The sequence below is a fragment of the Lacerta agilis genome, chromosome 12 (genome assembly GCF_009819535.1).
Source record: "Lacerta agilis isolate rLacAgi1 chromosome 12, rLacAgi1.pri, whole genome shotgun sequence".
Taxonomy (NCBI): domain Eukaryota; kingdom Metazoa; phylum Chordata; class Lepidosauria; order Squamata; family Lacertidae; genus Lacerta; species Lacerta agilis.
The window spans coordinates 44,396,345-44,407,713 of NC_046323.1; the positions used below are offsets into that span (position 1 = coordinate 44,396,345).

Genomic DNA, 11,369 nt, shown 5'->3' on the forward strand with positions numbered 1-11,369 from the left:
GTGCACGAGGAGCTCCAGCACCCAAACCCCGACAGTTTAGTACATGTCTTTATACATGCTATTCAAGTTACAAGACAGCTCAGCTGGAATTCTAGGTAGTAGATTTTGATGCACAATCTCTACTGAGTCTACGGGGCGTGACTAATTCAAATTCTGTACAAATAGTTAATTTAATAGAAACATACCCAGAAGATCAGTGTGATGCTGATATTGATTACAAAAATGTGTTTCAAGGCCCTGGTTGCTAGAGCAGTAGTCCAAAGAAAAAGAAAAGAAAAAATTAACCCAGAACTAACTGATTATAATTAATGCAGCACAGAAGCTTCTAGCACCCGTGTTAAAATTTTAAGATAACCAACTCATGGGGGGGGGGTGAAGGTGACAGTCATGGTGGAAGAACTACAGAGTAGGTCAATCTAGAGCTGGAGTCAACAAGCCTGGCAGAGACCAGATAACATATCTGAACCCATAATGCCATAATGTATAGAAAGGCTGGAAATAAGTTGAAATATGAAAGAGGAACATAGGGAGCTGCCTTATACTGAGTCAGATCGTTGGTCCATCTAGCTCAGTGTTGCCTACACTGACTGGCAGGACTGGGGCAAAATCCTGGAGAGCCCCTATCAGGAGATGTCAGGAATATATGACCAAATTAATGGTGTTGGCGGCATTAATTATAGCACTGGGCTCCTGAATAACTATTTGGCAATTATTGTCTACAGCTCATGACTGGCACATGCCGGAACCAATCTTGGCTTACAACACAGGGGCTTTTCCATAATGCTGCACTTATTGCTCAGAGAAAAGCCAAAGCACTCATGCAGCTCTGGGGCATGCATAGAGTTTCAGATGAACCTATACTTGGTGACCATCTTTCAGTATCAGCGAGGGAATTTGACAGAGTCATCTGGATGGCAAAGCTCCAGGCTGAGCACACTCAGTATACGCTCAATGTACATTTTGGCAGACAGATATTTACAAGATTGGAATTTGGGAATCTTCAGCTCAAGGAAGTATAGCCAACAGTTAGCCAAAGAACCGTTGAGAATCTTGATGGTGTCATTTGGCAGGGATTCATCTTATTTGGTTTTTAATAAATAAATTATGTCCTACTAAAATAGTGTCCAAGGCAACTTAGCAGATGGATGAGACCTGCAGGTATAGGGCGGTATGCAAATTTCATAAACAAGCAAACAAACCTGATATGACAGAAGTTCAGATAATTACATAATGACAGGCTAAAACAAGTTTGTGATGGAGTTTAAGAAAGGAAAGGTGAAAATGAATAAAGAAAAATGTGTACTTGGCAGGTGAGAAATAAAATTATCAATACACCCAAAGGTGTTTTAAAAACAGATGCAACTAAAATAGAGGCTATACTTACAGTGCCTCACTCAAAGTGCAAAGCTGGTCTGCAAAAAGTTATAGGAAAAATCAACAGTAACACCATATTGCAATTGTACGCATGTCTAACCAGACACAAGTTCCAATGAGTTCACCAAGGCTTACTCCCAGGTAAGTGTGTATAGTATAGAAGCCTTAAAACACAATATTTTGCAAATTTACCCAGAAGTTCCTCTGAGTTCTGTGGAACTTACTCTCCAGTAAGTATTTAGGATTGTAGTGCAACCTTATGCATCTTTACTCAGAATTAAATCCCATTATGTTCAATGGGGCTTATTCCTAGATAAGTATACAAATATTGCAGTTATAGACCCAAAATGCTGAGTTTTATTGTATATAGCAGCCCGAGGGTTGCCCTTTGAAGTGTGGAAACAGACCACGAAACCACTCACACCAATTGAGAAAGGGGGAGAATTATATAATGCACTTCCAAGAATTTAAAGATTGTTACCGACAACAACACAGAAATATCAACTGCATATAGTAACCAGACCACACAAATATTTGACAATACTGGCAGTCTAAGGACACAAAGGGAACAAGGAGGTGGAGAATGTTCTGAGGAGGATGGTGTTGCTCTATACCCCTTGCGATGTACTCACCAACCTCAGAACCAAAACTGAAAGTATGCCATACAGCGTCTTCAATCAGGAATTTCAAACACCTCAATTAGTGGAAAGACGTACCAACAGAGAACCAAAACCAAATTCGAAATCAGTTTGAAGTAAGAGTTGCATAGCATTAGATCTGTTTTACTTGTTTCACACACAAGTCTCTGGAGGCATCATCATTTCATAAGATCGTAAGAAGATCCCTGCTGGATCAGACCAAAGGCCCATCCAGTCTAGCATCCTGTTTTCACAGTGACCACCCAGATGCCTCCACAAGCAGGACACAAACACAATAGTACTCCCTTTACTCGTTATTATCAGCAGCTGGTATTAGAGGTGTACTGCCCCTGGCACTGCAGGTAGTATACAGACATCAAGACAAAAAGCCATTGACAGCCTTATCCTCCATGAATTTGTGGGATCTGCTTTGAAAGCCACTCATTGCAATAGCCCACAAAGCCAATGTGTCGTTGTGGAGACTTGTTTTCTCCACACAGGCTGATACAGGGAGATCAGCTCCAGCCTGGATATGGGCCTTGATATTGAACTTCCCATATGTTGTGGGGATCTGTTCTGCCTTCAGCCAATTGCAACAACCTATGACCTTTCTCAAGATTAACCACATAAGGCAATAGTAGTTTGAGCTGCCATAACATATCTTATACTGTACACAATAAAGAGTGTCAAAGGTATCCGTCAGTTCAGCTTTGGACTGGGACTCAGAAAGAAAACTGTGCCTATACGTACAAAAGTATTAACATCTAGTGTAAATGGATGGTTTCATATCATTTGTGCATAAATATCCCCAATATGTTTAAGTCAATACCTTCCAATTGCACCTGTTTATTAGATAATTCTCAGTGGCTGTGCAATTTACTTCTTGGTTAATATTAGAGCTTTTCTACCAACTGTCTCTTATTTGGCTGTTGGCAAAATTCAGTCTGCCTTACCTGGCAATTGGATCTCATAACCATTAATGTATACAGGATTTTAGAATTCAGAATACTCCTTGTCTTTCAGGAATGAGGCTGACTATGCTATACAGTACAGATGCTCCCATCTTAAAAAAATTAATTGGTGGGATACAGTGCCTGGTTATATTGAAGCAACGATCTAACATGGTTGGGTTGCTTCCATATTTAATATAAAACTAGTGTCTTTTTTCTGCATTTGATATTGGAAGGTATGCCACAGACATTTCTTGGACATATAGCTCAGCAGCTTTAAGTTCTACCTGGGAAGGCCTTCCCTATGAGGTTTTTGCACCCCAATCCAGTTTGGGGCAAGGAAATTCTGGTGTGTGTTTGATGGTCCCTTACCTGCAGAAGTCTTCTCATTCAATTCAGTGTTGCAAGCAGCTCTACTCCAAGGCAGAGTACTCAACCAAGCAGCTTTCAGCTGTTGTAATATACAGTTACTGACTCACACCTGTGAGCATGAAGCCCTGAGCTCCTTACCATGGGAGGGGATCAGCTGGCTCCCAGCAGCCTCTGCTTTCCCCCACCCCACCCCCGGATTTCCTGGAGCATGCTGGAAGCCCAGAATCTCTCCAAAAGATTTTTACTGCCTGCATCTTTAAGACTGCATAATTCTCCTGCAAGTTATTTCTTTTTAAGTAATTTGGAACATTTTTTCCGTCTGTATTTTACTGCCAACAGTTTGGAGGCTTTGTTTGCTGTAACTTCTGAAAACTGAATAAAATTTACACTTTATTTGTAAAGCTAAGTGCAATTTATTCTATCCCAAAGTATTTTTGTGGGGAATGTTTGTTTGAAGGTAGGTGAGGTCAGATGTAAATATAAGTTTTAATGTGCTTGGAGCAACTGCCATTGTGCTAAATCTGCTATGAGAGAGTAATGAATCTCTCTTTCAAACCTCTCTGTCCAGCATCAGCAAGCCTCATAACCTTGTTACAGGTGGGTAGCCGTGTTGGTCTGCCATAGTCGAAACAAAATAGAAAATTCTTTCCAGTAGCACCTTAGAGACCAACTGTGTTTGTTCTTGGTATGAGCTTTCGTGTGCATGCACACTTCTTCAGATACACTGAAACAGAAGTCACCAGATCCTTAAATATAGCCATCTCACCCCTTGCCTTTCCCTGCAAGACTAATTGCAGCCGTTAAGAGTCGCCAACAAGTTTTCCACACCTATCAGCTGATCACTCATTCTCACCACCCTTCTGAGTAATACCCCTCCCCACTCCCTCACTATATTTAAGGATCTGGTGACTTCTGTTTCAGTGTATCTGAAGAAGTGTGCATGCACACGAAAGCTCATACCAGGAACAAACTCAGTTGGTCTCTAAGGTGCTACTGGAAAGAATTTTCTATTTTGTTCCTCATAACCTTGTTTGCAATAAGGGTTAAATATCGAGCTATCTTACAGGGTTGTTGTAAGGTAACAAGTGCAACCTGAAAGTGCAGCAAAATAATGACTGCTAGCCTTGCCTCAATTTTTTCCCTTTTCCAACAGGCAGTCAACATTTGTGTGTTTACAGAGCAAGCTCCATTTTCATTCAGTGTTTTGTGGTGGCAGGGTATGCCCATTTTGATTCCCACCCCAAATATCATTACATTTTTGTTAACTTCCGGAAGCACGCCATTACTGCCTTGTTTCTTCATCTAACCCCATTTGGTTCCAATCCTGTCAACACTCCTCCCCTAAGTTCACTATTGTGCATATGAACACCCAAAAGCACTACGTAAGTGCAAAGTATTATAAACGGGTAAGAGCAAAGGTTTAGAGTAACGAAAACATTATCTCACTGCAACTCTCTCCCGCCTCACAGTAATGTCAGTGAAATGAACACTGTGATCCTATATACAGGTGAAACTCGAAAAATTAGAATATCGTGGAAAAGTCCATTTATGTAAGCAATTGTTTTCATTAGCTACTGGAGTTTAATATACGAGATAGACTCATGACATGCAAAGCGAGATATGTCAAGCCTTTATTTGTTATAATTGTGATGATTATGGCGTGCAGCTGATGAAAACCCCAAAGTTGAAATTGTTATTTTGGGGTTCTCATCAGCTGTAAGCCATAATCATCACAATCATAACAAATAAAGGCTTGACATATCTCACTTTGCATGTCATGAGTCTATCTCATATATCAGTTTCACCTTTTAAGTTGAAGTACTGAAAGAAATGACCCTTTCCACGATATTCTAATTTTTCGAGTTTCACATGTATGTCTACTCATAAATAGAGTTCTAGATGTACATATTTCTTCATATAGAACCTAGTTAAACTATTGGACTTGCTCCCGTACGGGAGCAGTGATGGCAACCATCTTTGATGGCTTTATAAGAGGACTGGACAAATTCATGGAGGAGGAGACTATTGATGACTACCAGTCATGATGGTTCTTGCTCTGCCTCCATGGTCAGAGACAATGGTCAGAGACAAAACAGTTCCTGGAAACCACAGGGAGGGAAAGTGATCTTGCATTCGGGTCCTGTTTGTGGGTTTCCAACAGGCATTTTTTTGTGAACCGCCCCGAGATCTTCAGGTGAAGGGTGGTATACAAATTTAATAAATCATCATTATCACCCTCATCTGGTTGGCCACAGTGAGGATAGGAAGCTGAACTAGATGTCCAGAAGAGGGCAACCAAAATGGTCAAAGGCCTGGAAACAATGCCTTATGAGGAACGGCTTAGGGAGCTGGGTATGTTTAGCCTGGAGAAGAGAAGGTTAAGGGGTGATATGATAGCCATGTTCAAATATATAAAAGGATGTCATATAGAGGAGGGTGAAAGGTTGCTTTCTGCTGCTCCAGAGAAGCGGGCACGGAGCAATGGATTCAAACCAGGGGCGTTCCTAGCCCCTTGGCTGCCCGGGGCGGGAAGCCAAGAGGCACCCCTGGGGGGCGGGGCATCGCGACGCGTGCGTGCGTCATGACGTCATGACGCACGCGCGTGCGGCGACGGCCCGGCATCCCCGGGGGCGGGGCATCGCTGCGTGTGCGTCATGACGCACGCACGGCGACGCCCCGCCCCCGGGGTATGCCGGGCGGGGGCTTGGGGGCCTCGGCGGGCTGCAAAGGGCCCCGAAGCCGCTGCCGTAGCGCAAAGGGGTGCCAGGCTGCGGCTTCGGGGCTCTTTGCAGCCCACCGAGGCTCCGGAAGCGGCGGCCCGGCATCCCCGGGGGCGGGGCATCGCTGCGTGTGCGTCATGCACGCACACGCGGCGACGCCCCGCCCCCGGGGATGCCGGGCCGCCGCTTCCGGAGCCTCTTCCATGCAGCACTGCTGCTCCCGGGGTGACGGAGGGAGCGGCGGCGCGTGGGAGTGGTGGGAGGGGCCGCCGCTTGTCACCCCACGCGCCGCCGCTCCCTCCGTCACCCCGGGAGCAGCAGCACCGCACACACCCGCCTAGGGGCGGCACGAGGGGCGGCCCGCCCCCACCGCCCCCACCCTACGACGCCCCTGATTCAAACTACAAGAAAGAAGATTCCACCTAAACATTAGGAAGAACTTCCTGACAGTGAGAGCTGTTCGGCAGTGGAATTTGCTACCAAGGAGTGTGGTGGAGTCTCCTTCTTTGGAGGTCTTTAAGCGGAGGCCTGACAGCCATCTGTCAGGAATGCTTTAATGGTGTTTCCTGCTTGGCAGGGGGTTGGACTGGATGGCCCTTGTGGTCTCTTCCAACTCTATGATTCTATGTGCCACTGGCCTGATCCAGCACGCTCTTCCTATGTTCTCAGCAATCCCCACTGATTTCAAATGGCCTCCCTCCCAGCTTAAGCAGCATTCCCCACACCCCCAAACTTGAAGCCAATAACACGGTTTATGTCTGGGGCATCAGAGATGGCATTTTACTTGCCAAGCAATAGGCTTTCTGTATGCTTTAAAACAGTCACTGAATTAGCCCATGGAAAAGCTACTGATACTCTAGATCAAAGTGCATGCTGTGAACATCCTGGGGTCACATTTGGGCAACAATTTTGTTGACAAAGGCAACAGAGGAAGCGGGAATTCTGTTAACTAGTCCGCAACCTAGTCTTGGAACCCCTGCTGAGAATAATATTACCATATACAGAATGGCATTTATTTCTAATGGCTCCTCTTCTGAGCTCTTTACCATATGCTGCTTTTTTGCAGCAGCAATAATAATGATAATAATAATAAGAATGATAATAATAAAAAATTAAAAAGAAAATACCCCAGCGGTCTCCACGTTCAGTGCAAATCCTACAAGGTTTTCCTGAACAAATAGCAGATAGTGACCTTTTGGCCTTTGTTTTGCATGAGAATTAACATCAGTATTCAGTAGTTACTACTGTGACTAGGGACTACTGCAAATGCCAGATTCTGATTTAAAACTCGTGTGTGTGTGTGTGTGTGTGTGTGTGTGTGTGTTTTAAGAACCCAGAAGAAAAGGGGGTCTTTGAAGCTCATCTGCATTACAGATCAGGCCTCTCTGAGAAAATCAACCATCCATAATTCATTACATGTTTCCTGCAGGGCTTGGAGACAGCAGAGATCCTAGCAACAGCAGAGTCATAGCAACAGCTGCAAAGCCGGCCAATCCAGCGTCATCCTTCCTTATGCAACGTAACCAATCAGAATGGGGAGCACCGGGCTGAAATGTTGTCAGCCAACTGGTTATTCTGTCATAAGCCTAGTTTTTAAACTAATGTGTGCTATTGGAATTTTCACTAGCATGCTGAAGGGGGAAAGGTCTGAAACCATTTTTTGCTGAAACGTAGAACGAAATGAAATGCAAAATTGTGGACTTGCAAAAATACTCCGTTCCTCCATATTGTTAGCCCAGTGAATCAATTAAGTATATTTAGACTACTCCAGTGTACTATCACTTTCATACGGAGCTCATTACAATATCATTGGTCAAAATGGTTTTCATTATGATAAAACAGTGCATTTTACAGACTTTTAGGCTGCAATCCTAGATCCATTTACCTGGCAGTAAGCCCTATTTACTGACGCGGGTGGCGCTGTGGTCTAAACCACAGAGCCTAGGGCTTGCCGATCAGAAGGTCGGCGGTTCAAATCCCTGCCACGGGGTGAGCTCCCGTTGCTCGGTCCCAGCTCCTGCCAACCTAGTAGTTCAAAGTACAAGTAGATAAATAGGTACTGCTCCAATGGGAAGGTAAACATTTCCATGTGCTGCTCTGGTTCACCAGAAGCGGCTTAGTCATGCTGGCCACATGACCCGGAAGCTGTCTGCAGACAAATGCCGGCTCCCTCGGCCTATAGAGCAAGATGAGCGCCCCAACCCCAGAGTCGTTCACGACTGGACCTAATGGTCAGGGGTCCCTTTACCTTTAAGCACTATTTAACTCTGTGGGACATAATTTTGAGGAAACACGTTTAGGATTGCATTGCCAAGCTTTCACATTTATTCCTCCATCACTGCTTGCTGAATGATTTTCAGTATTTTATAATGTGTTTATGCTTAGCCACAAAACTACGGAAATAATCATTTGGGATGGGGTACAAATACAAAAGTTGCCCTACGTTGCTTAAGAGCTTGGTTAATTTTGACTAGTTGTTCCCTTGCATTGTGATGTCAAAACAGCCATGCTTTCACAATCTAAAACATAACACATTAAAAATCAGAGATCTGCTTTTGAAATGCTTTGCTGTTTTGATTCTTTAATACAAACTGCTGCGGTAATTACAATTTTAGTGGTATTCTCCTTGGGATGCTAATAGTTTACTGAGCATCATGTGATGTGATGTTTGTCCTGAAATCACATAGTTGAGAACAAAGAAAATAAATTGTCTATGGGCATATGGAAACAAATGGAGATCAGAAACAGTATCATCCTCACTTGAGCAGAACTTATAATTTTAAAACCACCTGAGTCTTCACAGACACCACTCTGCTATATTTCATAGCTGGTAAGGAAGCCGGAAAATGTTTACAAACGGGATACTGATTATTTTCTTTAGGAAGGTTCAACAACTTAATAGTGGGGTGTTGAACCACCACCCCTTCAAGTGGTGTTGGACCACTACTCCCCACCTGCATGGTGGATGATCAGGGGCAATGGAAGCTGAAGTTCAACAACATACAGATGGCCACAGGTTTCCCATGCCTAGCATGCCAAGTGAAAAAGACGTGGCTCCTGCATTGTCAGGAACCATCAGTAAATGACACTGTGGAAGTGTGCACTCTATTAACAAGAACATGATCGGTGCAGACTTGGCAGAGTGTCAGGCCTAATATGCACAGTGACTGGAAGTCCCTGCCTCCCCACAGCCGCCTAAATCCCCTCCTTTTCCAGGGTATATCCAAAGCAATTGGAGACTGTGCCTACATGAAGCCAACCTGTCCTCTACCCTTTTCATGCCTCTTCTGGTTCTGGGAGACCAGAGGGGAGGGTAGCTTGCTGTAGCAGGAGGGGGAGACACCCATGCCTCTTCCCCAGCCAGACTCATCTATGCCTCTTGACCTCCCTCCCTCCTCCCCTGCTTCAGCTTCTGCCTCCGATTCTGGACTTCTCTCTGCCACAGACTTCCCCAGCTCATTATGCCGTGTTACCTCTTCAGCTCCTGACACCTCCTCTTCCCAGTTTTCTCCCTGTGACCACTCATCATTGTCCCACCATAACGCCCCAGACTTTCAGCCCTCTTCCCTTGGTGGTTCCCCAGCTGGTTTCACCCACCATTCCTCTACGTCCAACCCTTCCATGGCATGCACCTTCAGGAAGTGCTCTTTGTCACCTGTCCACTATAAGTGTGTGGCTTCAGAGGGAGGAGAGAGAGACAGAGTTGCAGAAGCCAGCCCCAGATGGTGATTAAAGATTTATTCCACCAGAAACATGTTTCTGTATAACACATTTTTATCTTATCTAAGCAAATTAGAATAATACAACAGAGAATATCTGAAATCGTTTTTTTAGACAGGGAGGGTACCCACAATGTTCCACATAAACACATGTGCTATACAATAATATAGTTATATAAATCTTGCCACAGGGCATTATCTTCTACTTCATATCTTTAGGGGGAAATGAAAAGCAATCATTCATCTTTACCTTAACATTACCACTTGAAGGAAAGATACGAGAGGTTATCTCTGGTGATGCCTTGGCCCACAGCCGAGAAATCTCAGAGAAATTCCACCTGAGTGCCTCTGTTTCTCTGCATGAGTGAAAGAAGATTTACTAAGGATGCTTCAGAATGTATTTTGGGGCCAATTGCCCTATTCTGAACTTTCCAGATGATACATAAATTGACCAAAACTGTGAAGATTGTCAAAGCACAACTGGAATGAACACACACTGTGTGTGTGTGTGTGTGTGTGTGTGTGTGTGTGTGTGTGTGTGTTTTCATCTATGCATTTTAAATATAAAAAAAATCTGCTTTTCCAGTAGCGACTTTTCAGATGCTAGAGATTAAAATAAATTACCAAGTACTTCATAATACTGCAAGCAGAACGGAAGATTCTGGATGTAATCATTCCAGGTCTGTGTAAAAATAATTACTGGTTTGTGAAGGGATGTACATATTTTTCAACTGTTTAGAACTCTTACAGGTCTGAGGTGTTGACATTCAAATCAAAATGTTTGTGTTACCTGGTTATGAAAGAAAACTTAAGAACTGTGGCTCTGAAAACATAATTACTGCCAATAAACTGAAATTTACATTTTATTTCTTTTCTTGGGGTGGTTCTTTTTGGCAATTGTGTATTTTGGTTGCAATTAGACAGTAATGAATGGAGGGGGAGGAGTGTACATCAGGCCCATAACTATTCATTAAGCTAATCTAATGAACCCTTTGGTCTGCATAGTTAAAAATAAGAAATTGCCTCATAGGATGGTTAAATGGTCCCATACCTTTATCCTTAACTTTGACAGCTTCAATGCAGAGCTGGGAGGCATCCTCAAACTGAAAAGCGCACAGCTCTCTAATGAGCTGGTAGAATCATACAACTTAAGCTAATGAATTTCTTATCCTCTTAGACTGATTTTAAAAAAAGTTTTCTGGGAGAAGTCAAAAGATCTCAGCATTTTTAAAGTGGATTTGTACTTTCCATTCCAGAGAAGAAGAAAAGAATCTCAACAATTAATAAAAGTCACAGCATAATTCTGAATGAACAATTGTGACATAACTTAACTAAAACATTATTAGTGGGGGGGGGCTCTTCTGTGATTTGTTGAAGGCACCATGCAATGCACAGACACAAATACCCACCATGACACTCAAAACATGCGAGTTCATTGCAATGTAAATGCCTACCGATTCTGCATTTCATAATACAGTGGTACCTCGACTTACGAATTTAATCTGTTCCGAATGCACATTCATAGGTCGAAAAATTCGTAAGTCAAAAAAAGTGATTTTCCCATAGGAATGCATTGGAAACTAAAAATTCGGAAAA

General features: G+C 43.4%; 1 long non-coding RNA gene across 1 annotated transcript in view; it reads right to left on the reverse strand.

Annotated features, from left to right (window-relative positions):
* LOC117055563 overlaps nucleotides 1-3,435 on the reverse strand; it is an 84,598-nt gene extending 81,163 nt beyond the window's left edge. Inside the window, exon 1 of the long non-coding RNA XR_004427649.1 lies at nucleotides 3,335-3,435. This is a non-coding gene — a long non-coding RNA (uncharacterized LOC117055563). The remainder of the gene's footprint in view (nucleotides 1-3,334) is intronic.
* Between the last annotated feature and the right edge of the window lie 7,934 nt (nucleotides 3,436-11,369).